Here is a 21847-nt window from a genome sequence, read left to right as displayed (position 1 = left end):
CTGGATCAAATATAGCTAATTGTTTCTCATACTGACAGTCTGTGCAGTGCTGTGGGGGTCCATGTTTCTGCTACTTGTAACTCTCTACAAGTACATTGTGTGGCACAGCCCTTAAAGTATTATGGTTTCATTAGGCTCATGTGCCATGGAGAGATTTAGTTGCCCTTGATAGATCACATAGGCCTTTCCACCGGTGATTTGTATTGTTGCTGGTGGGAAGGCATTTTGGAGAGATCATTCGCCCGCGGTAGCAGTGATCTATCTTGTGCGACTAAATCTCTCCATGGGAAATCAGCCTAAAGGCCACAACTCCTTCACAGCCTACTGGCACCTATTGTTGATAAACAGACTGACAATTAATTTTACTGTCAGTGCTGAAATGCTCTGGGCTTGAAAGAATCAGGCTAGGGAATATTTCTAAAGAAATCATGTTTATTTTAATTACAGGGACACTACAGACTGATGTAATTCATCCCCCAGCTCTTATTATTATAGTAACCTGTCGTATATTTTTATAGTGCTGACATATTCTGTTGTGCTTTATACAGATTATACATCATTCCCTAGGACCTAGGGGCTATTTTACATACACACACTAGGATCGATTTTATCAGAAACAAGAAAAGTAAGCAGGCACCTGTTAAAATCAGGGCTTCTGTACCAGCCCAAGGCACCCACAGCCCTTTAGCAGGGAAGGTCTGTGCCCCCAAAGATGCCCCAGTAGCCCCCTGGGGCACATACTCTGTGCTGCTGTCACTTACCTGAGTTTATGGGGTTGATGCACAGCATACTGTATATAGAAAATATAAAAGTCCCGATACAAGGCTGATTGGTAATCAATTCAAAATTCTCATATGTGCAGTGACATGGGGGGGCGCCATGTATGACAAGCAGTGGGGGTAAGAGAGCTCAAACTAGCTATATGGTTGCTAGGGTCCAAATTACCCTAACTACCAGGCAGTGGTTCGAATGAGAAACAATGATGATTTTTTGACTGCTGGGTCAGTGACCCCCTTTCGAAAGCTGAAAAGAGCCAGAGGAAAACAATAAAAAAAACATAAAAATGAAGACCAGTTGAAAAGTTGCTAAGAACTGGCCATTCTATAACATACTAGAACCACCCCTTTAATGTATACAGTATAGCAATTAATTCTGATCAGTCTGCTGCCAGTTAGGAAATGAAATCAAAGCTGTACATGTATAAAAGTCACAAAGAAAAAACATAAACATACAATTTACATTTTGCAAATTGATGAAAAGTAACATTTTCAGTAACATTTTGCATACACTACAAATGGGAGGCCCATTTATCAACATTCTGGTTTTCGTGGGTTTGAGGTTTTTCCATAAATCTTCTTTGTGGACAAATGAAAAAAACCTACCAAATCTCTAAAACCATGAATTAAATAAATATTGTTACAATCTGCCTAGGAGAGCTCCTGTACATAACCTGAACAGCTTTTTGATGGCAAAGTTTTGTATGGGTGATTTTTGTGGTTTCCACGCTTAATAAATCATGAAAAAATAGTGTTTTCCCATCAACAACAACTAATTGGGTTCTAGATTTACTTTGGTGAACGTTTTAGCGAAGATTTGTTAAATCCCACAAAATGTCTTGTTTTCTCTAGGTTCACCTGACGTGAGAAAAATTATTATTCTGATCGCAGGGATTTATCAGTCAGTTTACTCTGAAGGGTTGAACTACTCTGGTCTTTTTTCAACCCTGTGTAACTATGTAGCTTGAAGTGTCTCAAGTGTGAAAACGCTGGAGCATAAATTTTCCATAGACTTAACGGACACATAGGGGCGCATTCATGAAACCATGAATTTTGGGTGGTTAAAAATTGGTAAAAAAAATTGGTAAAAAATTCAGAGAACCAGGATAATTTCTGATGTTCGAAAATGTTACGAAAATTCTTTTCTCGGTCGTATGAAAATATCATGGTTGTGATCCGAAAGTCACAAAATTTTCAGATCCGACCGATTGTAAATGGCGCAAAAACCTTTCTGGCTTTGAAACCTTCAGTGCATGATTTTGGAAGCCTCCCATAGGGCTCAATGGCACTCTGCAGCTCCAACCCGGCCCAAGGAAAGTCTCCCATAGGGCTCAATGGCACTCTGCAGCTCCAACCCGGCCCAAGGAAAGTCTCCCATAGGGCTCAATGGCACTCTGCAGCTCCAACCCGGCCCAAGGAAAGTCTCCCATAGGGCTCAATGGCACTCTGCAGCTCCAACCCGGCCCAAGGAAAGTCTCCCATAGGGCTCAATGGCACTCTGCAGCTCCAACCTGGCCCAAGGAAAGTCTCCCATAGGGCTCAATGGCACTCTGCAGCTCCAACCCGGCCCAAGGAAAGTCTCCCATAGGACTCAATGGCACTCTGCAGCTCCAACCCGGCCCAAGGAAAGTCTCCCATAGGACTCAATGGCACTCTGCAGCTCCAACCCGGCCCAAGGAAAGTCTCCCATAGGGCTCAATGGCACTCTGCAGCTCCAACCCGGCCCAAGGAAAGTCTCCCATAGGGCTCAATGGCACTCTGCAGCTCCAACCCGGCCCAAGGAAAGCCTCCCATAGGGCTCAATGGCACTCTGCAGCTCCAACCCGGCCCAAGGAAAGTCTCCTATAGGGCTCAATGGCACTCTGCAGCTCCAACCCGGCCCAAGGAAAGCCTCCCATAGGGCTCAATGGCACTCTGCAGCTCCAACCTGGCCCAAGGAAAGCCTCCCATAGGGCTCAATGGCACTCTGCAGCTCCAACCTGGCCCAAGGAAAGCCTCCCATAGGGCTCAATGGCACTCTGCAGCTCCAACCCGGCCCAAGGAAAGTCTCCCATAGGGCTCAATGGCACTCTGCAGCTCCAACCCGGCCCAAGGAAAGCCTCCCATAGGGCTCAATGGCACTCTGCAGCTCCAACCCGGCCCAAGGAAAGTCTCCCATAGTGCTCAATGGCACTCTGCAGCTCCAACCCGGCCCAAGGAAAGTCTCCCATAGGGCTCAATGGCATTCTGCAGCTCCAACCCGGCCCAAGGAAAGTCTCCCATAGGGCTCAATGGCACTCTGCAGCTCCAACCCGGCCCAAGGAAACTCTCCCATAGGGCTCAATGGCACTCTGCAGCTCTAACCCGGCCCAAGGAAAGCCTCCCATAGGGCTCAATGGCACTCTGCAGCTCCAACCTGGCCCAAGGAAAGTCACGATACTGAAGCTTGAATGAATCCGAAATGTTCGTATTTGCTGCGAAAAATAAGTGGAAATTTTGTGGAAGTTAACAAAAACCACGAAAGAGTTGTGGAATTTTAACAATATTATCATGGACATAATGAAAAATTCTATAAATTTGAAAAAATACTATTTTTTCTGAAAAAAAAATTGTGGTTTAATAAATGGCCCCCATAGAATTCTCCAGTTAGAAAGATTTCCATTGAGAAATGCCAATATACTCTCAGGGGAAAAATGATTTTTCATCAAGGTCTAACTACATTTCTCTTCTTGACCATTGAAAAAACAGTTACTTGGGGTTTGGCCAAATCTGAATTCTACAAAAAAGTCCCCTTAATATCAGTGCGGCCTCATAGTTAGCAGGTGAATGTCAGTGGTGGTTGGGTTTGGTGGCCTTGGCGACGGGATACTGAACATGTTCTGCACCTTTTGTGTGGCAAATTTATAAAGGAAAATTCTGTCACAAATATTGTTTTAAATCGAAAAATATTCTTTGTACTACTGGGTGCATGAGCTGCAAGTGGCACGTGGTACAAGGTGTAAAAGATCTAAGCACCTCTGTGTCCCTTTGTGTGCTACTCCCATGTTTCTAGATTTGCACGTAATTAGGTGGTTCTCACGCATTTTCCTCGCTGCTACCTGTAATTAATACTCTGTAGAATTAGCCTGTCATGTGAACAGGGTTTTCTTGTACTTACTCAATGCCTTTCAACAAGGAAATTCTTCTGTTATGGTTTAATCTGTAACTTTAACCTTGTGCTGGTGTCTTTTATAGAATAACCAGGAAAGATCGGACTATCTGGCTGTCGTTATAGCAGCACGGTGCACTTGCACTAAACCCTCTAGTGAGCAACTCACAAGCAAACACTTCATTTTCTGTTAATCCACTAACACACAGTGCTGATTCTCTCCATCTCTCTCTCTTCTCTCTCTGTTCACCTATACCTATCTCTGTATTTATTTATCACACACACACATACAGTATATATATAGAGACCCTTTGATATCTATATCTCCCTAGCCATCTAGTGTACTTTAGGAACCTGTAAAACCTGGTCTCACTGCTACAGACAAGCTGCTTACATAGCAAAAACAATAAAATATAACAGGAAACAAAAAAATCCTCTTAGGGCCATAAGACGTCAGTGTCATGGGGCTGTAAAGAATATCATTAAAGGGAAACTGTGATGATTTTTATGGTGTATTTTTTATTTCTAAATGACACTGTTAACATAGCAAATAATTCACTCTACCATTTAAAATGTTATTCTTGAACCAAAAAATGTATTTTTTTAGCTTTAATATTGGTGTGTAGGCGCCATCTCAGTGCATTGTGCCTGAGTCTGAGCTTTCAGAAGGAGCCAGCGCTACACATTAGAACTGCTTTCAGGTAACTTATTGTTTCTTCTACTCCCATGTAACTGGAGGAGTCCCAAACCGGACTTGGATTTCTTACTATTGAGTCCTATTCTGATACCTACTGGGAGCTGCTGTCTTGCTCCCTTCCCATTGTTCTGCTGATCGGCTGCTGGGAGGGGGGGGATATCACTCCAACCTGCAGAGCAGCAGTAAAGTGTGACTGAAGTTTATCAGAGCACAGGTCACATGGCTGTGGCACCCTGGGAAATGAAGAACATAGCTAGCCCCATGTGAAATTTAAAAATTAAATATAACAAAATTTGTTTGTGTTTTTGACAAATGGTTTTTAATGCAGGATTCTTCTAGATATGCTCTATTAACTGATATGTTGGAAAAAGCATGGTTTCCATAACAGTATTTCTTTAAGTTTTTCTTCATAGTTTGAGATATTGTGTATTCTGGGCCCTTCGCTCACTGAGCCCCTCCCCCACAAAAAAGTGAGCTCTGCCTTCCTAGTTTCATAAACATCAATAATTTTAATGCCAAAGAGATGAGCAGGCCTGGACTGCCACAGACAGTCACTATTTATTGGGCTGGGGGGGCTGTTTCGGCCTCTGTGTACTTAAAATGCCAGGGCCTATTTTGCATCCCAGTTCAGACCTGGAGATGGGTATATGTTTGGTCTAAAATGCCCAGGTGTGGGTTTGATTAAGCTGCATGCAGTTTGGAAGTTCACAGTGATTTGTGAGGGTTAGTAATGGCATGCTAATTGGCTTCTGATCACTTTGCTCCCAGTGCACACTTGTGTGTGGATTATCTGTGTGTGTGTGTGTGTGCAGTAGGAAAATTGGAAATATAAGCTCAACTGGGGCAGCAATTCAGTGTATCTAGGAAATATGTTGTCGCTATAATACCAATAACAACACTATAATTAACTCTTGTGTTAATTTCCACGTCCCTAAAAGTGTTGTGTGCTCAAAAGCAATAAGGCAGAAGGTTCCGCCTCAGTCAGTAAGTAGCATGCAGTGCTTGTGAATGTACAACAATGGACAGAGCTATTAAAGTAGTAGTATACCCCTTTTAGTTGTATATCTGTTATAGGTGAAATGGATGTCCCTGTCCTGGTGGATTGTATTGTTTGGAGTTGCGTTATCACCAAATTGCATCCATTTTAAGTTCTCCGTTCCAGAAAGAACTTGGCTAATGCATAGATTGTAAGCCCTCTGGGGCAATATATATACTATATTATTGTGTGTATTTGTTTCTAAGCCTCTGGTAATGCACTGCATGCCATGGTAAGGATATCTGACTATAAGTGCCACTGGGGTAGGGGCTGAGCTGGATTCTCTGAAAAGCTCTAGGCTATAGAATGGCGCAGTCAGTGTAAATATGTGCATAAAGGAACAAGCACAGATGTATTCCTGCCATTGTTTTATCATGTGTCTGGCTGTGCACTGAGTGTATATTTATTACTTTGGTGCAAGAGGCAGCTGTAAGAATTTCCTGTCTGCCATTTCCTGTTATTTTGTGACTATGGCAAGTCTATATGAAGTAATGGCATAATACATCACAGTTCAATGTGGCGCAACGTCAGTTCCTGGAGCTGGAGCGGTGGGACATTCAGCGATGCCAGTGGGTTGGTAACGCTAAGAGAAGCTGTTCATAAAGTTGCAGAATGGCACTGAATTGCCTGTGCTCTTTATCTGTAAATAACAGCAAAGCTAAAAGCAAATCTAATCCTGATACCTGGTTCGTCAGTATAACCACATTCTGTCCTCAACCACAGGCTCATTTGCACCCTTACAGGCAAATCGTACTTGTGCTCAAATCCCATGCCCTGGCTCACAAACAAGATTCTTACACTCCTGTACGTAATCTGCAGAAGGTTTGTGGAGAAAATTCCATATGCAAGCAGTCTTTATCCATTATAAATTTCTATTGCCATTCCTTAATTCTGCTTTGTCAAAGACCAAGCAAGATTGCTACAGTACATTCATAAACAATTCAATCCTTTATGGCTGTTTTCTATATTTAATGCCCTTCTTTATCACTCATCAACAGAATCACTCCAACTCATACACTTACCTCACAACTTTGCTGATTTCTTAAAAAACTAAATACAGTCCATCCTCTATTAGATTCCCACCTCTACTAACAGAACTATCTCTTCCTTCCTAAGCCCCCTTTTGGCTTTTCATAGTCTCCCGGTTTCTCTTGTCAACCTGCTCTCTTAACCCTATGCCTTATTCTTTACTTAAACTCTGTGCTTCTGAGCTTTGTCCAGCTCTTACTCACATCATTACTTTCTATTATTTACTAGCTTCTGGAATATTCCTCTGTAAAAACAGGCCTGTGACAAGTCTATTCTTAAAAAGGCCACGCTTTGACCCATCATTTCTTGCTAATTTCTGTCCTGTCTCCTTTTTACTGCTTGCCTCTAAAATCCTAGAATGTTTTGTGTTTTCCTGGATTAGTACCTTCCTACCCACCCATAACCTGTTAGACCCATTGCAATCTGAGCCTGCATACTTTACTAATACTGCCTTTTGCAGAGGTTCAGGTTTCTCTATCCTAATGCTTCTTGACCTATAATATGGTTGACCATTGCCTCCTTTTGCAAATTCTGTATTGGCTTGGTATCCGTAATCAGGCTGTACCCTAGCTCTCTTCTTACCTTTCTAACCAATCTCTCAATGTGTCTTTTACTAACAGAACTTCATCCCCAGTTCCACTTAATATAGGGGTACCACAAGGCTCTGTACTTGGGTCATTGTTGTTCTGTCTATACACACTTTGGGAGATCTCATCCATTCATCTGGATTTAAATATCATATGTATGCTGATATACAAATACTTATCAACCCCTTCATTACCAGCTGAAACTGAGACTAAACTGCCTTCTAGCAATTTCCAGCTGGAATCAATCCCACCTCAAACTGAACCTAACAAACTAATCAACTTTCCACTTAAGTTATTGGATGACTTTTTACTTCCACTTCCTGCTGCCTCCTTCCGCTGTGCAGGGGGGCCTGTGGCACTCAGTACACTGCACTGTAGCAGCTTGGCTGACCTGATAGGGAACTGAAGCCTGTCTGTGCTTGTGTGACTGCAGGGCTGTGATTGGCTACTCCCCTTCTACTGTGCTTCTGACAGGGACTGTTAGGACATGCGCACCCCTCATTTGAAACACAGACAGGGACCTGAGAGGATCTATAAGGAGCTCCAAACCAGCACCACATATTATTTATATTTGCCTATTAGATTAGAGTTTTTTTTCTCCTTTATCCTATATGTCTCCTTTAATATTTGGCTGCAAGAAAACATTTAGTGGAGCCCTGAGAAGATCAAGCCCTGCCACAGGAAAAGCCCATAGAACTCATCATTGAAAAAAGACGTCTCTGGCAAGAAACAGTTGTATCTTCTCTGATGTTTCAATATGTGCTGCTATAATAACTTCTGCGCTGTAACCGAATCCCTGGGGATAGCATGAAGCACTGTTGTAGGCAAGGAGACAAAAGATCTCAGGGTAAATCCATAACACGACAAGATAGTGCTGTAGGGCTGAATGAGGGATATATTACTGTGTATGGGAGTATCCTGAAACAAAAACCAGATGAGAGCTTGAAGCACTAAAAAAAGGTTTTGCAATCTGAACAGACTCTAAGTCAAAGCACCTGTGTTCTAAATACATCATGTGAGACAATGAGCACTGTCATGGAAATGTTACCAGAGAGTGAAAAAACGGTGGTTCAGAACCAGAGAACAAGGAAAGATTAGGTCTTTTTTCAGTTGCAGTTACATTTATTAATATCTTTAAACCCACTGAAAATGTGTAATTAATTTATATTGGAAAGTTGCTTAGAACTCCATTTTCTGTCATGTTTTGAAACTTTTTTTGAATGGAAATCTTTTTTTTGTGTTCCAGTTAAAAGAAGAACCAGCAGCGGGGCAGTGTCAGACTGGGACACCAAGGGCCCACCAGAGAACCCAATAGCTAGGGACCACCAGTCCTAGAACCTTTCCTTCTTATTGAGAAAAACCCATTGTTCGAATGTAAGTGATAACTATAGGCACTGTTTTTTACTCACTAGAAGTCAGAACACAATCAGAACTAATCCTATGTGGGCAGCTGTGCTCTCCATTGTATTATGTTTTCTGCATTATTGCTGTACAAGCTGTGTAAAAGCACGGAGCAATATACACACAGACTGCAGTGGATAGCACAGAGAGACAGTGTCAGACTATATGGTTGTTTGAGAAATCTATTAGCTCTTGCTCTCCCCATTACACTGTGCAAATTCTTTCTGAGAACCCCCCATCTGTATATAATTAACAGCCTCCCTGGATTCTCCTGCAATGTGGCAATACATTTTGCCACAGTCATTTCCCTGACCCCATCACAGACCCCTAATGCTATAGAAGACAAGGCTGATTCTTGGCCTATGGATAAATGCAGGCAGAGAATCAGCCCCTGCACTGTCATCAGCATTTCAATTCACATGTAGCCATTGCCTAGGGTGCACCTAGGGTGTTGTAAGGTTCTAGGCACAGGGAAAGGCTGATGCCAACATATGGGCTGATTCTCTTCATGTGTTTATCACGGACTGAGAATCAGACCTGTCTGGCATTAGCTATTCCTATCTTTCTCACTGCTGGAATAAATAGGGTTGCCATCTGGCCTAGACGGTAAAATACCAGCCTGGCCTGGGGCACATATTACAAATTTATTTGCAGGTAAATGTGTAATTTTTACTTTTTCTGTCACCTCTTATCCTCTACAAGACTGCCTCTCCGCTCCCCCTCCATCGACCCTTCAGCCTTGCTTCCTCATGAATATTTGGTTCACGCTGGCCATTCCCATCCTAGCTCTGCCCTGTTGCATCCACCCCTAACCCCTCCCTGTGAGGGAATTTGCCACTCCCCTCAGATCCGGCCCCCTCTCATACGTTATTGGCCAGTTAGGCTCCAGTAGAAAGGTGGCTACTCTTCAAATAAATGAAACACAAGCAAGACCTGCAAAAGGTAGAAAAGAGTTAATTCTCTGAGCTCCAGTATGGGCAAAGGGCCTACTGGAAAACACCCTGCACAGGCCAGTGGCTCTGTAATGCTTTGTGAATGTAAATTATTTTACACTTCAGTGCTTTATTTTTTTTTCAATAAATTCACAGAGACGAAAGCCACATAATATGACATCAGCAATTGCCTTTAAATTACAAGGTAAAGCTGTAGCCTTGCTCTAAGTGACTTTACCCCAGTAGCCATAAATAAATGTTAATTAATAATAATAATAATAATAATAGCCAGACCTATATTTTCAGTAGATGCCATAAACCACTGGTAACCTTCCAGACTCTACTAAAAAGGGAGGAGTGCCACAGGGGCAGGAGCTGGTCAGCCGGACAAGATGGGGAAGTCAGTTCTTTGTGTACAAGCTCTCCTTATTACACTTGAGAGTTAATGCTCTTTGGGACTGTTTGCTCAGATTGTTTGCTAGCAGGTGCTGGTAAAACAGATATAACTTACATTAAAAAAAGATTCTGTACCCTTGCCAAGGATGGTTGCAGTGGTATCCAAGGAAGCGAAAGGAAAAAAGAGAGCCACGTCAGGAGAAACAGGTACTGTGTGCAGGGAGGGGTTCTGAGCAGTGCCAGGAGGCACGCTATCAAACTACTACTCCTATTTGCTTGGTAAAGTGCATAGGCAAACAACTGGTAACACTGGATATTGAGAAGGAAAATAGAAGTAAAAAAAAATATATCAGCTGAGATAATTGTTATCTCACTCTAGAACAGGGATTTTTAACCAAAAATGGGTCTCCGTGCTGTATAGGGTGGGTTCCCATGATCCCCTCTGAAAGGGTGAAACTTCTTCCTACAACATCTACATCAAGTTTTGGGTTGTAAAGCTGATTAACCAAATTAATTTAAGGAGAAGCATGGGGCTGGCTGGAGGGTAAAATGGGCTGTAATTATTTCGATCAGGGGAACAAAACTGCTGAAACTTTCACCAACACACAAGGAAGTAGTGCTCATAAGGCTAGTACTATTATACTAAAAATGTGCCGCTGCTCCAAGCCAAGTTGCTGTAAACACACAAAAGTATGATCAGTGACTATGTTTTATCAGTCATTAACTTTCCATTGCATAATCAACAGTATTCAGGCCCAACTTTACAATAATAAACCATATAAAGGTGAATTGAGAAATAGGTGGCTTTGACATTTATAAAACTTCTATTTCCAAATTAAAGGGATAGTGACAAGTCTTTACCTATCATTGCCCTGACTCATTAGGGTCCTAATCTCCTGGGGATTAAATTTTATCTTTGCAAAACCAGAGTTGCAAACCTTTGTAGGTGTGGTGCTGGGGGGCAATTAACCTGAAGTGACATCATTCACACTCACATGCTCCCGGAAGTGACATCACACACATGCGCAAATCCCCTCCTGAAGCTGCCAAAGGCTGCCGAAAGTGCCTGAACTTTGGTGGAAAACTTTAGGAGAAATGGCAAAAACCATGAGAATACTATTGGGTAATGGGAGAACCAAGGAACCATTTTAAAACTGGATAGCTCCTGAAAAAATAGGGGGGGAGGATTTGACAGCTATGCAAAACCTTTCCCTCAGCAGTATCCTCCTTGTAGTAGTGCCTGTGGATGAGTTGCTGACTGTGTATTGAAAAAAATACCTCCCTCCTAACAAAGAGATTGGGCTGCAATGTCAGGCAGCTGTACCTCTAAGGATTGGATAATAGAAAGTCCCTTGATATTGGGTCTTTGGGACATCAGAAGAATGAAATTATTTGGAAAAGCTAGGTGCATTTATTGTGCCTTTGTTTGTAGGTTTGCGCAAAGTCACTAATGCAAGTGAAATGTAGCACCAACTAAATTCAGCCAATCAAAACTAATCTTTGATTGCTCTGGTGCAGGTAAAAAAAAGCACATATCTTTTGGGAACATCCCATTGTGTGCCCCTGAAATAAAAACTTCTCCTTGTGTTAAACCTGTGCTTGTGCGATGCTGTGCACAATTGCCTGGTGACAATTAACACACAGAAATGTCAGTGATTTTGTGTTGTAAGCACCCAGCAATCAGCTGACAGAAGCAGGGCAGAAAGGTCACAGTTCCCTCTCTCACCCACAGGGATTCTATCAAACACACACCTCCTGCCCACTCACCATCAATTAAACTATTAGTTTACTCCTGAAGGGGCTGCAATTTCAGCATAACTGTACAGTACACTAGAGAGAATAAAAACAATGCAAGAAACAGAAAATGACACAAAGGGCATTAAGTCTCACGCAGCCCAATTTATTCTCTATTTTCAGTGAGAATGAGGCCCAATACTATCAGAGGTGAGAAAAGGAAGTTGTACTGTACAGTATGTTTCATACAACTGTAACTGTCATCCCTGTGATCTTTCTAGCCTCATAGACTTATAAGGAATTGACTTATTGCAAAATGTGCCCCCCCCCCCCCTCAGAGGGTGCTACAAATTTACCCACTGGTAAATTTGTAAGGCTGGCAACCCTATCTATAAATCCCTCCCTTTTTTGACTCTCTCCATGGCCAATTGGCCCCTCTTCAATAGACAGTTAAACTAGTGGGGCTCATTTATCAACACTGGCCAAATTTGCCCATAGGCAGTAACCCATAGAAACCAGTGATTGTTTTTTTCAGCCAGCTGTAAAACAATGAATGCAACAATGTGATTGGTTGCCATAGGTTACTGGCCAGTATTGATAAATGACCCTCTGCCATGCCCATTTCTCTGCCCCACCTATCTATTTCCCTGCCCTTTATGCCCATTTCTCTGCCCCATATGCCCATTCCCCAGCCTAATCCGGCCTGCAGTGTTATCACCAACCCCCAAGTGATATCATTGTCCACCCAAATGCCAAAGGCTGGTATTCTAAAAAAATAAAGGTGGCAACCCTACTGGGGACACATGCACATTCAGGTGTACTGATACCAAGTGAATTATGGTGAAGAAAAGTCACTAGGCCTGAAATGAAACAAATGTTATTGTACTTGGTTTAGTTACAGGTATTGAGCCTTTGGGCCACTGGTTACTCAGGTTAGCACAGTTTATTACTTAAACATAGATTTCTAGGTATTATTTACCTCTATGTATACTTAGATGGTCATACCTCACCTTAAGTAGAGGGCACCTATGAAATATGTATGCAGTGGTACAGTATTGGTTACAGTGCTGTCCTGCACAGAAGGTTCAGTATGGCCACCCAAGTGATGAAGGAAACCTAGCCTATGATAAATGGGTCCAAACTCGTGGAACTGTACTAATAAGAGAATCTACAGGTATGCACTGCACTTATTTGTTTGTTACACTAACACATTACAGCATTCCAATGGCACAGGGTCCACAGGCTAATTGTTTGTGTGACCCCTAAATTGCTTTGTCTGTTAAAGGGGTTGTTCAACTTTAAATTAGCTTTTAGTACGACATAGACATTGATATTCTGAGGGGGTGTGCAACTGGTTTTCATCTTCTATTTTTTGTGGTTCTCCTTATTTAGCTTTTTGTTCAGCAGCTCCCCAATTTGCAATTTCATCAGCTATCTGGGTGCTTGGATCTTGTTTATCTTTGCAATCAGGTAGTGGAGTGAATGAGACTGAAATATGAATAGAAAAGAGGCTGAATAAAAAAAGATAAGGGATAAAAAGTAACAATAATAAAATTGTAACCATGCGTTACACAAGTGATTTTAAGGGTTCTGTTTGGCCAGGAGCATGGATTTGGTTGAATCCTGCTTAAAAGGCCTAATCTTGGCCGAATCCCGAACCAAATCCTGGATTTGGTGCATCCCTAATCATAACCAGCATGGGGTCAGAGATCTCACGAAGGTGAGGTGTTCATTGTATTAGCACGATTGAAGCTATGAGGTGTTAGTAAACCTTCCAGGGAGAGGTGCCAAAACAGCATTGTATGTGGCAAACAATAGATGCTGCACCTCCCCCCACCCCGTCTCTATTCAAGATTGGTTTTTCCAGAGGAGCTGGCGCCATGCCCCAGTGTAACTGTTGTAAGGTTTCTCCCACATACAAGTCAAATAACTCCTCATTGCACTGCATACATAATGTTACTCTTCTTATGCTTTGGGATTTGTTCTTTTGGGTGAACCAGCTGCTATCTGGTGGGTTTCAAGCAGACAGGGATACGGTGTTTATTAAAAACACACCTCCCACATGGGAGGACCAAGTTCTTTTACCTGTCATCCTTTCCACCTTCACCAGTAATTTTGGTGTTATTGCTTCTTCTCTCAGTTTTAACAAAGGCCCAACCTGAATACCTGCAGGTTTTAAGGGCCCCTCTGAGATGTTCCAACTCGTTCTCTTTAGCCTCTGTGCTGGTGGGGCTCTTGTCTGCTCTGTGGTGAAGGGTTCTTATAACCTCCAGCTTGTTATCTAGTGGATCAGCAGGTAATGGTTTGTGTGGGTTGGTTTCCTGTAGACCTCTATTTCCAGCTTTCCACACTTTCTGAATTCTACAAGACATTCCAAACAAGCCAGTGTGTTATCTTCCACATCTTTGTGTAAACTTGATTTTGTGGTCCACAGTGATGATGTGTTCAGTGAAAAACTGTAGCTCTTGAGTGTGTATTTTAACTTAGGTGTCATCCTTGTATTGAACCCAGTGACTGGGTGTTATTCCTTTGAAGGTATCCTGGGCCTTTCTTTCAACTTCTTACATGTACAGGTTCACAATGGGTGGAACTGGTGATCCTATGACACAGCCATGGTTATGTAAAATTTAACTTTGTTCTTGAAATAAGTGGTATGTTTCTAGGCATGTTTGCCAGGGGTGTAACTAGTGTAATCTTTTTTTTCTGCTTGGAACTGAGATGAGAGCATATGAACATAATTACTAAATATAAGTAAACCAGTGGGTTTCCTTCAATTAGAATATAAGCCTGACACAGATAGACAGGGCTGTTTTAAAAAATGGGCAAAAGGGGCAGTTGTCCAGAGCCCACCCGGACTGGGCAAAAGGGGCATTGTTTGATCTTTTATCAGCTATAACTTTTGACCTGGTCCTGGGAGGGGTTCGGAACCTCTGTCTACTTCAGCAAGTACAGACGATATCTTTATTTCCTGCTTTATTATATTCAAGTTCTCTTACTTGAGGATAGTCCTGTTACATTTTTTTTTGGGGGGGGGGGGCAGCTGTACGGGCCTTGCCAGGTTGTTTAAAAATGGAAAGAATTACATGTACATTACTGTGGCCAGTAATAGTGATGTGCTAAATCCATGCAGCAGAATCTGAGTACTTTCTGCAGGATTTAGCCTATAAATTCCCCCTGGTTCCCCCTTGATTCAGTTGAATTTTTATGCTAACGCCTCACTGGACTATTCTCACAAAGCTGTTAACACTCCTATCCTTGGGACATACCTGATTTTGGTGGCTCTTCCCCAGTCTCCCATCCCCAGCGGTATTCTCATGATTTTTGTGTTCTTACAAAGTCCTGTGGTGAATTTCAGGCATGCATGCGCAGTAAGCGTTTTGCAACGTAATTTGATGCATTTGCACATGCGCGGGTAGTATTTTTCGTATTCATCTGCAATTTTGCGTGTCACTTCCCCCCCACATTCCCCATGTACCTATGTTGTCAGATTGACAGCTCTGTTCTCGGCCTCTGCTGCATATTTAAGTGCTTTGGCTTTGAAACCCTCTTAATGTGCCTGTACCCAGGCTGACACTGTGGTTCTGGGTGCAGAAAAATAAGAGGGCTAATGCGTTCATTCACAGGACAAGAGTAAGCCTATCTGGCATTTGCCTTTGGGTAATGGCCCATTAGACAATTTCCAATGTTTTGCTGGCTATGTGCTTTCCAGCTCATCTTCCTAAAATTGCCCCTCTGTTAACCTTAATGGTAATGACCTAGACCCAATCGGTGCAGTCGCAGATAAGGCAATTGCCATTTAGTTATGCAGCTGCCAGCACATTCTAGCAATATTAGTCTGAACTGCAAGTGCACAATCAGGGTTCAGGTGATTTAGGGCAACAGAATAGCAACTACAAGCAGTTTACTGCCTTTGCCCTGTGTGTCATTACCTTGAGCTGAACCAGATCTATTCACTCTGAGAGCGGAAGCGACACTGTTTACAGCTAAAGCAATTATTTAGGGTATTTTTTTAATTTTCTAATTTAAAAATGTATTTTTGCTGGAGCTTTAATTTAATAAAACTATAAACAGATGGGCCTGGGTAGCACAGGCCATAATAGTTCAGTCAGATTTCGCTTAGCATGAGGCGCGCAAAAATAATCAGCAGCAAACCTACGCAACCACTACACCGCACCTGAAAGGCCAGCGTGAAGCCCCACCCCCAAACTATGCAGGGGCGCTTTACTGAAAGAGCCCAGCTCTGATTGGCCAGAGAGGAAGACCCGGAAGCACAGCAACGCGTCAAAGCGAGTGAGGAGAAGAATGGGAGACTGCGTGCTTTAGATGGCGTGTGCGTAGGGGCGCGTAAGAATACTGTTTCATAATGGAACTAATCGCTGCCTTTATTAATGTTAGCTAATGAAATTCATATTTTTATTTTAGCCTCAAATATATGTATCTTCTATTTCTTAAAAACGCGCCGCTGGTTTATTTTTAATATGTGACTTCGTGTTCACTGTGGTGAATGTTCATAGAAAAAGCCAATCCCGAAACGCCTGGAGGTAACGGGGCGCCAGGGGGAATTTAAAGGCTCTTTCACTAAAAATGTGGGTGCAGTAATGCTAGTTACACTACTGCCTTGCTTTCCTTATCTTATTACATTAGAATTTTAGGATTACTACTCAGTATAAAGTTAGCAATGGTGAACTATAATTCCCCGGATTCTCAGCCAGTCACTGATTTGCTATCTATCTTTGCTGGCTGCCATAGGTTACTGCCTAAGTGCAAATTTGCTCAGTGTAAATAAATTAGACCTTTCTCAGCACAAAATTAAGTGCCAGAATTTCATCCACAGGAATTGTATATATTTATTAGAGGCCACAAAGGCCATGTCCTAAAGCAAGTCCTCCTCAACAAACCCCATATCCTTAGGGGGATAAAGATCCACTCTAGGTATTTTTAGATCATATTTCATGTTACCATTTAGTGTTAAGCAGAATGAGCGTTTTAAAAATCCAAGACAATATCATTGTCACCCTAAAGACATGATATTAGCTATTTCTTTTGCAGTTATTTGTGGTTTGAGGAGGGTTCTCTTTTGGAGTAAAAAGAGAGATCTTACCCGCACACCCTGGCACGCCAGGCAGTGAAACTTGGTGCACAAATGCCAGAGGGATCGGCACCCTCCCAAAATACAGCACAAAAAAAGTTAAGTAAATTAAATCAAGCAGGGCAAGCCCTTGCAATTTTTGGAGACATATGCTCAGCCATCGATGTTACATGCTATGGCAGGCTTGTAAGCACTTTATATTACACTTGTCATACCATGACCCGTATGAAAAGCAGTTCAGTAGCAAGTGGAGGACACTGCTCACACTGCAGGTGGCAACAGTCACCCCTGTAGGTTACATTTAAGACTTGCCATCAGGCCTATCCCCTATGGCTTTATTTTATTGTATTTCTAAGCTATGGCTCTCCTGCGGTTTGGGCAGCAACTTTCAGCATCTCTCATCTATCTCATTCTGTAGATCTTAAATAATGTTAAGTTGGCCATGCATGTGAGCATCCGCTTGTTTGGGAAGGTTGCCAAATGAGCTGATTTTTCAAAGATATGCCCACCTTGAGGTGGGCAATATCGGCTGATCTAATTGGCCCTCTGTCCAATGATTGGGTCATAATTGGAGCTATGCAGGCTGTAGGGACAAGGACTGCATAAATGTGCAGAGGTGGTACTTTATCTGACAGCAAAATCAAACTTGCCCGATGCACATCTGCCCCATTTGCGGCCAGATATTTATTAGGCAGGCCTGTTGGATGGCACCACATATGGGCAAAGCTTAGTCCCAGTTTGTTTCTATAGTTTGTGTGTGGGATATCCTAAATGACACATCTGCTGTAACTGCACTATAAATACCAGCACAGTTTGCCTGTGATTTATATGGGGTAGTTGGGAGCTTTAGTTAAACAACAACAGCTGGAGGGCTACAAGTTGGACATCTCTGAAACAAAAGTACATTGTGGAACAGAAGAAGCTCTGTTGGGAGTTGCCCACAACTATAAATTAAAGAAAAAGCCAAACCTTACCTGCTTGATTATGTTTGAAATAACCACAGTTATTGGATTTAAGGAAAACTTGGATGCATTCTGGTCACTGGTACTTATGTGCATGGGTCATTTTAAAATCCTTGTATATACCTAGAAATTAAAGCTTCATGGAGCCAATTAAAACAGGACTGTCTCTGCAAATTAGGTAAAGTTGGCAGCTATGCCTTATTGGATACTTGGAGTGCTGCATGGTGACCTAAGGCTAAGCCGTAGTTGCAATAATACATGTCCAAATTGCATGTATTATAGGGTTGGACTAGGCGGGTTTGCATGTCTGCTGCGCAGTGCTGCATGCTCAAGTAGCTCTAAATACATAAGATATACCTACATATGTTTGTGCTTTATACTTTGTGCCAGCTCAGAGCAGACTACAATACAAACGCATTCCTGACTTAGAACTAATATCAAACAACTGATGGTGGGTGCAAGATCTTTATCATTTCCTTAAATCCAATATGCCATCCTTGGATTCCCTTATACTGGGGTAGTTTACAAAACAAACACAATTTTTTTAACCTCCAGAATGGTCACCTTTGCGACCATTTGGAAATAGCTTTGATCAGTCAACTGCTGTAATGCTGGCCAAGCACTGGAAATTCCGCTTGCCGAAAATATACGCCAGACGCTCGTCTGACATTAGCCTAAAGGTGGCCATACACGCACCGATATTATCGTACGAAACCTCGTTTCGTACGATAATCGGTGCGTGTATGGCATGTCAGCGAGCCGACTGATATCGCAGGAAGCTGCTGATATCGGTCGACTCGCCGATCGGCCAGGTTAGAAAATTTTGATCGGGCGCCATAGAAGGCGCCTGACCAAAATTCTCCCTTCAGAGCTGAATCGGCAGAAGGAGGTAGAAATCCTATTGTTTCTACCTCCTTACCTGCCGATTCAGCCCTGAATGGTGTGTGGCGGATCTGACAATGTTTCGTGCGACCGACGGTCGTACGAAACATCGTGAGATCGCCACGTGTATGGCCAGCTTTACTCTTGTGTGAGCAGTGTGCAGCGCTACCACTTTTAAAAAGTTAATCATAGATAAGAAATCAGGCCTGTAATGTGTGTGTGTGTGTGTTCCAGGTGTGTCATATTAGTAGGAGGACAAGGAACCTTCCTTCCAGTGGTGTTTTCTCAGTTATTCTTTGTCTGGCAGGGGCCCTCTGTAGATATTTTCTATGGATATTTCCAGAGTTGGACTGAGCCGCCTGGGTACCGGGAAAAAATCCCCAATAAGCTTCAGGTAAGTTTAATTTAGGCAGGCTCGGGGGAGGGGTTGGACGGGTGTTTGAGGCCCCTGTGTGTGTGAAGGCAGTGGGGCCATTAGGGGGTGTGTGTGAAGGCAGTGGGGCCATTAGGGGGCGCAGGGGACCCTGTGGGGGTGTGTGTGAAGGCAGTGGGGCCATTAGGGGGCGCAGGGACCCCTGTGGGGGTGTGTGTGAAGGCAGCAGGGCCATTAGGGGGTACAGGGGCCCCTGAGGCAAAAGCCCCAGTGGGCCCTCCACCCCCCAGTTCGACCCTGGATTACTGGTTACACAAAATATCATGTTATCCAGCCAGTGTTTTTGGTAAGTATTTGTTTTTGTTTTTAAAAAAAACCCAAAAAACTGTAACCAAAAATGAAAGGAATTTGATACATTTAAACATAACAGAGTCGTGCCCAGGCACAGCATCACACGGCCCCCAGTAAGAGCTGGAAGCTTTTGGGAAGGCCAGTGCATTCATTTAGTCTGTAATTATTAACAAGATCTGAGCTGAAATGCTATCCACAGTCTCTTTGTGAATGCATTGTGCTAAATCTCTGCTATCAGAACGGCTACAATAGACAGGAAAGCAAAGTAATATGCAGAGCTGAACTTTCACAGCACCGTTTGGCTTAAGTCCAGCCTCCCTGGGCAAGGCACACTGGTATTGGTAACTCAGGATTGATAATGAGCTGAGCAGAACGCCTGAGAAGGCTTCCCCTTCACACTAGACTTGTGCTGCTGGCTCCCATTACAGGCACACAAAAGGCTCCGCAGCTTGTTTACCTCTGCCTGGGGTTAAACTATTCCTAAATGAAACCAGTGTTCTCATACAAACCGCTCATAGGATAAGAAGCCAGTGTAAGTAGCTTCATCTCTTTTCTTGGTCTTTTCTTTGCCTGCAATGTGTATAACTTTCACCTAATAGTCTTTTTTTCACACCAGAAAATAGAATGTTTTTACAACAAAAACTCTAAAGATTTGACTGTTTCTTTTTCTTTGTTGAATTGTAACAAGCCTATACACCTAAGTGTTCTATAGCTCTGGGCTAAGTGAACTGCAGATTGTTTTTTATTATATGTTGCCCAATAAGTTTGATTTAATGTAGTTTCGTAACTATGTACAAGTTTTTGGATGGTATCTGTAGAATGTTCTTTATTTCAAGCTCTGGTAAAATGAATGATGTGATACTCGCATACTGAGTCAGTATGAATGCACCTATGAGACATTCTAATCTTGAGTAAGCTTAAAGATTTAGCCTCATTTTATTTATTCTTTATATAGTGTTGACATATTTCACAACACTTTTCAGGGAAAATACATCATTCATGTAAGTGATGTCAGAACCTTACAAGTTAATGTCCCTATCACGTGCTCAAGGATCATTTTAATAGGAGCAAACAAACCTGCCTGTGTTGTTTTGACTAGAGTGCCCCGCTGGTATCAAGCCTTGGGTTAGGACGTCCTTGATATATGTACACAGATGTATCTCTACCTTTGTGCTTTGTTTTCTACATGTGACGTTAGCACCTATTCCCTTGCCTGCACTAAATGTATTCTAAGGATGCTAAGAGCTGTCCATTAATAAACGTCTATATACAAGTGTCTTTTTAGGAAAGCAATTTGCTAGAAACTTTATAGACGGCTATTCATCTTATTTAGAAACTTCCATGGGAAAATGGATGCTAATTGTTGGTAGGAGGGGATGTGAGTGTTTTTTTTTTTTTTGTTTTATGTACATATAGGCATCAAAAGACTGTGACAGTGCTTTGGGCATAATGTATAATGTGCTTGTTAGGCTATGCTGCCTCACCCCGCTACTACTGCACACAATTCACATGCTGCATGGCTAATTAGCGATTTATACACCTACTGGCTGCAGACATGCACTGTGTATATAAATGTATTGTTAATTAGCCATTCAGCGTGTGGATTTTATACATGACTAGTTTTAAAGGGATGAGACGGGTTCTTAAGTGCAAGTAGCATGAATACAGTATGTTTGGCATGTCTTTTGTCTAAATTTTATTGGGGGAAAAAAAGCAATATAGGTATGGGATCCCTTATCCGGAAACCTGTTATCCAGAAAGCTCCGAATTACGGAAAGCCTGTCTCCCATAGACCCCATTTAATCAAATAATTCAGAATTTTAAAACTAATTTCCTTTTTCTCTGTAGTAATAAAACAGTACCTGTAATTGATCCCAACTAAGATACAATTAAGCCTTATTGGATGCAAAACAATCCTATTGGGTTTAATTAACGTTTTATTGATTTTTAAGTAGACTTAAGGTATGGAGATCCAAATTACGGAAAGACCCCTTATCCGGAATACCCCTGGTCCCGAGCATTCTGGATAATGGGTCCTATACCTGTACAATATACATCAACTAGCCCCCCAGTGCAATACAGGAGCACTTACAAATAAAAGCAAAACATTTAATAAAATCGGTTCTCCTACAAATCTTTATTTGACATCAGTTCCAGTAGCTGCAGCTCTGATCTGTCAGACCAAAGTTATGAAACGGTGGTATTTGGCTATTCACTTTTATGGCTACATCGCACTATGGGGCATAATCTCTTAAAAGAAAACCTTGTGTTTTCCTTAAAAATAAAAATTTGTCAGTACATTGCCAAATTATTAAAAGAAGAGCAGGACAAGCTTTGACAAATTAACTTACATTGGCAAACATTCACATCTGTTTAGCAGGTGAAACTTCTCCAATGCAAAATTGTGAATATTTACTAATTTACCAAGAAGGAATTTTAGCCAAGACAAAATTTCTCCAGGTTCAGGCTGACAAA

The 21847-nt window shown here is 42.2% G+C and overlaps 1 protein-coding gene across 4 annotated transcripts in view; it reads left to right on the top strand.

Annotated features, from left to right (window-relative positions):
* Positions 1-18943: 18943 nt before the first annotated feature.
* LOC100488690 (prominin 3) overlaps positions 18944-21847 on the top strand; it is a 58825-nt gene continuing 55921 nt past the window's right edge. For 2 of the 4 annotated variants that reach the window (XM_031904909.1, XM_031904910.1), the window contains exon 1: positions 19604-19904. The gene's annotated coding sequence lies outside the window, so the exon portion shown is untranslated. Of the gene's footprint in view, positions 19043-19269; positions 19368-19603; positions 19905-21847 lie in introns of those variants that run through there. The other 2 variants (XM_031904911.1, XM_031904912.1) reach the window with 2 other exon arrangements.

Source organism: Xenopus tropicalis, chromosome 7 (assembly GCF_000004195.4).
Source record: "Xenopus tropicalis strain Nigerian chromosome 7, UCB_Xtro_10.0, whole genome shotgun sequence".
Classification (NCBI taxonomy): domain Eukaryota; kingdom Metazoa; phylum Chordata; class Amphibia; order Anura; family Pipidae; genus Xenopus; species Xenopus tropicalis.
This window is presented reverse-complemented; position numbering and strand designations above follow the sequence as displayed.